Genomic DNA, 5,439 nt, shown 5'->3' with positions numbered 1-5,439 from the left:
TCACTCCCTACTATATAGTATGAAGAAGATAAGAGCAGTGTGGAAAACCTATCAGGGTTGCCTAGGATCTTCAAGAGAAAGGGTTTGCGTATTTCATCATGGTCACCCTGGCCACGACATTGAGGAATGTGTGGATTTCAAGCTTGAATTGGAACGCCTCATGAATAAAGGCCATGTTTGGATTGTCGCAGGAAGAAAAGGTTAGAAGATGAAGAAGACAATGAAGACCTGCTTAGCATGGTTGGGTAGAAAAACATAAGTATCCCTTTACTGCTTTCAATAAGATAGAATATCTCTTTTCCTTTTTATGTAAATGGAACCGCGCCGACTTGATGTCCCGTTGGGGATACATGGGAAGCCTACATAAGGCCTGGTTAGGGTTGAAAACTAAGTTTCAAGTAGCAAAGGAAAAAACCTTTTCTGTGTATGCCTGAACTACGGATGGACCTGATTTCCTTTTGGTGGGATACGTAGGCAGTTTATTTAAGACTCGGTTCTTTTATAATAAAAATTAAAATTCCCCCTAGTATAAGATGGGTAGAAGCAAATCAACCATGAAGACCATTTACCAAAAATCAATATTCCTAAGAACACAAAAAGACCAAAATACCCTTAGAATGTAAATCAATCAAGAGATGAAATAAGATATATGAATCTATGTGCTATAAACTGCGAACAACGTGATATTTTGTATTTATGCCTAAACTAACACTAACTTGGGACCCTTTGAGTTGTTTTCTCTTATAGACAGAGGTCAATTCGCTGGCACCAGTTACTCGATCAAAAGCTGCTGCAGCGTCCTTAAACCCTCAAGAAGAAAACAGACTTGAGGCTTCGCCACCAAACAAACAAAACTGCTTTAGTCGAGGTTACCCCAACAGCTGACATAGCTGGAATGCCTTTGGAAGAGGCCGTCAACCTGCTAATAAGGCAATTAGCTGAGGCTAGAGAAGAAGCAGCCCACCTGAGGGCTGAAAAAGAAAATGCTACTAATAGTGAGGCTAGAAGGCCTGCACCCATTTTCCCAAATTTGGACTTACCAATCCCTGACCATTTCCCACAAACCCAGATTGGGGCTACTTTTCAAACCCCACTGCGCCGAAACACCACCCATGTGGGGGATTCCTCCCACCAAACACCAGCTTTCCAAACACCTGCTCACGCTACAACATCTCATAACACAAACACTTATCAAGCCCCTCGGGCAGCGGGAATTCCTACAATCCGCCCAATGCAACCAAATGTTACTTTTCAAGACCATGTCACCCATATTGACTCCTCGCCAGAACTGGAGAACATGGAAATGTTCTTTGAGGCTAGAATAGACAAAATCGAGAAGGAGATGGGGAAGAAAATTGCTGAACTAGAACATGGCTCTAAAAAGAAAGAGGGGCTAAGATACTCTGATTTGTGCATACTTCCAAACTTGGGTCTACCAGAAGGTTTTAAAATTCCCAAATTCGACCATTTCAATAGATCGGGCAACCCCAGGTCCCACTTAAGAGCTTACTGCGACCATTTGGTCGAAAATAGTGGAAATGAAGCTTTGCTCATGAGATTATTCAGTCGAAATCTGTCAGGAACAACCATGGAGTGGTTTATCTCACAAGACATCAATCGATGGAAGACATGGGAAGAGATGGAAAATTCATTCATGGAGAGATTCCACTTGAATGTGGAAAATATGCCTGATCGCTTCTCATTGGAGAAAATTCATCAGAAATCGCCCGAAACCTACCGAGAATATGCCAGTCGTTAAAGAGATGAGGCAGCGCATGTGCAACCACCTATGACTGAACCTGAGTTGGTAGCCGCATTTATACGGTACCGAGAGGCTGATTGTTTTGACAATATGATAACTATGAAAGGGAGCTCCTTTGCAGATTTAGTCGCCGTTGGGGAAGACATTGAAGATGGCCTCAAGACTGGCAGGATTGTCAGTGTATTAAACAAATCAGGTGCGTCTTGCGCCACGAGCGGCAAAAAGAATAGAGAGGATGTAGCCTATATTTCTAGAGCTACTAGCCCAAAAAGCCGAGGAAAAGACATAACCCACAAAAATCAACATAACTACCAATCGCCTCCACCAACCAGCTATAGAACCATTTCACCCCAATATAGCCCGATATTTGTGTGCTACGCACAACCTGGCTACCAAGCTCCATAACCAAATTACCAAATACCAACACCTAGCAACTAAGCTCCACGGCCAAATTATCGAACGCCAGCACCCAATAACCAAGCTCCACAAAATCAGACTTTCCAAAGCCAACCTCCACTAGCAAACTCTGAGGCACCCCCAAAGAAACCTATGAGAGTATTCACTCATTTACCAGAATCAAGGGCTAGTTTGTTCACCAAATTAAGAGACGCCGGTCTAATGAATGTTGTTCCACCAAAGAGTGCTAACCCCAAGGATCGATGGTACAGGCCGGATTTCACTTGCGCCTATCATTCTAACCAAGTTGGGCACACTACCGAATATTGCATAAACGTAAGGCACAAGCTACAAGATATGATTGACAATCATAAGCTTATCCTGGAGCCCACACCTCCAAATGTTGACACAAATCCTCTCCCGAAGCATGAAGGGAATCAAATTCACATGATAGAAAGAGGTGATGAATGGCAAGAGAGCCTTGTGATCATTCGTCCAGATATTGAAGGATTGGAAAGCACCGCAGCCTCGTTGTCCTTACAAGAGCGAAAGGAAGTGCTATGCCCTTTGACAAGGAAATCTAAGATGTCCCAGTCATCTACTGTTGCCAAGAAAGAGCCTTTCGTGCTCAAATATCCCTCAACAGTCGCTCGAATTCAGAACGAGCCGTTCGTACTCAAAACATCAGGGCCAGTTGAGAATGCACCTTTTTGTGATCAAATCACTGCACCTGACGATGGTCAATAAAGGAAAAGAGCAGCCGCCGTCGTTTAGGGTATGACCAGGTCTGGAAGGTGTTATGCTCCAGAAGATCCTGTACTCGAAGCATCACGCCGCGAAAATCCTCAGAAAATACCAATCACTGAAGGCGAAGCTGAAAACTTTTGGAGGCAAATGCTAGTCAAGGATTATTCGATTGTTGAGCACCTGCATAAGACTTTTGCCAGGATATCAGTAATGTCATTATTACTCAGTTCGTCTCAACATCGCTTAGCCTTAATGAAAGCTTTGGATGAAGTCCAAGTTCCCACCGACACTACAAGTGAGACATTGGCTGAGATTGTAGGGTATATTGTACGAGTGCATAGGCTATCATTTTCTGATGACGAATTACCAAGAGAGGGTAAGACCCACAACCAGGCTTTACACATGACAGTCACTACAACAAATGTGATTATTAGTGACGAACTATTTTGTTACTTAAAATTCATATTTCGTCACTAACGATATTTTGTGACGAATAGAAAATCGTCAATCATTAGTCCCTAAACAATGAGTCACTAAAAGTATACAAAGCCAATTTAGTGTTTCACCGCTAAATAAAATTTATTAACTACAAAAAAAAAAATTCGTCCTTAAATGGATACTATCTACGACAAACTTTTTCGTCAAAAAAAGGTATAAAAAGTTGTGGTTGATAGTGTGTTTTTGTCACTAAAAAGAATATTAATGCCGACGAAACAACTTTGTCACTAACTATTATTTTAATTACTAACGATCATAATTGTCTTTAAAGACGCATGTAATTTGTAGCTGAAAAAATGTAAGTTCGTCACTAAAAACTATCTTTTATGTACAAAAACTATTACGTCGTTAAATACATAAATTGGTGACCAAAAATCTTGTTGTTAGAAACTATCATATCGTCGTTAAAAATATTATTTTCACCAACAAAACCAAATTGTCAGTATTCATTGTGATTATTAGTGACAATTAAATTCATACTCAATAAAGTGATTCTAGGACAAATTATTGTCACCAAATATAATCATTTGCGACGAACTAATTCATTGGTGACGAAATGTAGTTTCCTAAAAAGGATAATATAGTCATTATTTAAGAATTAATCCTTTAAGGATTGAAAAAATTAGAATCCACTGTATATATAAGCAAGTATGTATTTTATTCATTAATAATATACAAAACGAAAATAACGTAAATAAACTTGCATGGTACTAAAAAACAATTCAGTAAGAATGACTAAAATTCGTTAAATTAAAAAAAAAAAAAAACTATTCAACATGAAAGTGTAATTACAATACATGACTCGTGATGAATTAAAAAGACAAAAGTATGTTGCTTCCTCATATGCTAATGGAGCTTCACTCATCTATTAGCTTTACTCTTGAATTTGTTTCCACCTTCATGTACCTATGTGAAACAAAAAAGAATATATAATGTTAGTACATTTTTTAATATGATCATCTAAATAAAATATATACTCAAACTTTAATCACAAAATTAATATTAATTTCTGAAACAAATAATAAGTAAGAAACAAGTACTAATGGTGATACTCAACCAAAGTTTGCATAGTAAATTAGTCGAATTACTAGGCATTTCAGTGTTCAATCGAAAAGCCATATAAATTCAAAAGTTTTCATCTATAATGGAGGATGTCAAATTAATTCACTACCTGAAGTTTTCACTGATCCGACACCATCTCTGCCGGCGGTTCATGTCAAATTCATTGCTGATAAAAAAAATCATTATATACTTTTGTCCGTTTGCATATACTGCACAAGAAAACAATTTACCTTAAAAACAAATTTATGTACCATTCAAAAAATAAAAAGAAGGGGTTTTTCTTTACTTACTCTCAAGATATATCTTTGTGCATCCCATACAAAAACACAATGAAAATAAGAAGTATCAAATAGAGGTTTGCTTTTGAGGTTAAGATTGGAGGTTTTATATTTACGTGGATGAGATGGGAAGTGGAAATATGGGGAGAAAATGGGGTTGGACACGGCACTGTTGTTTAAAAGTGGGATTAGGGAGAAAACAAGGGGAACTTTTTGCCGCCTGATATGTCGTGCAAATCTGAAAAAGAATAAAAATACAAAAGCATGTTGAGAAAATTATGTATTTTATAAATAACAATACTAAGTTTCGGATACACTCCCTAAATTTTAAAATGTAAACACTAATACCTCTTATACTATCAAAATCTTATACTTACACCCTTATGAGGTATATCTATAGCTAGGGGTGGGCGTTCGGTATTTGGTTTGATGTTTTCGAAGTTCGATTTTGGTAATTGAAAGTAGATATCAAATACCGAGCTTAGTTCAGTTCAGTAAATCAAATTCTAATACGATAAATAAAACTTCGATACTGTAATTCGGTAATTACGTATTAAAGAAAAAGTTAATTTGATAAGATATGTAAACAATTTTTTAAACATATAACATGTTAGCTTTTAGAGAAATCACATATAGAGGTTAGATCAACATTCTCAAGCCCTAACATTATAAATTTGGCGTCACAGACCAATCAAG

General features: G+C 37.7%; 1 long non-coding RNA gene across 1 annotated transcript; it reads right to left on the bottom strand.

The window, feature by feature from the left end:
* Positions 1–3,984: 3,984 nt before the first annotated feature.
* On the bottom strand, positions 3,985–4,912 carry LOC132634004 (uncharacterized). The gene is made up of 3 exons (XR_009579994.1): positions 4,756–4,912; positions 4,575–4,674; positions 3,985–4,309 (listed from the first exon to the last, which is right to left on the bottom strand). It is a non-coding gene; the product is annotated as an uncharacterized LOC132634004 (long non-coding RNA).
* Positions 4,913–5,439: the final 527 nt, after the last annotated feature.

This window comes from Lycium barbarum, chromosome 3 (assembly GCF_019175385.1).
Source record: "Lycium barbarum isolate Lr01 chromosome 3, ASM1917538v2, whole genome shotgun sequence".
NCBI classification, from domain to species: domain Eukaryota; kingdom Viridiplantae; phylum Streptophyta; class Magnoliopsida; order Solanales; family Solanaceae; genus Lycium; species Lycium barbarum.
Note: the sequence above shows the minus strand (reverse complement) of the source record. Positions and strands in the feature narration are given on the sequence as shown.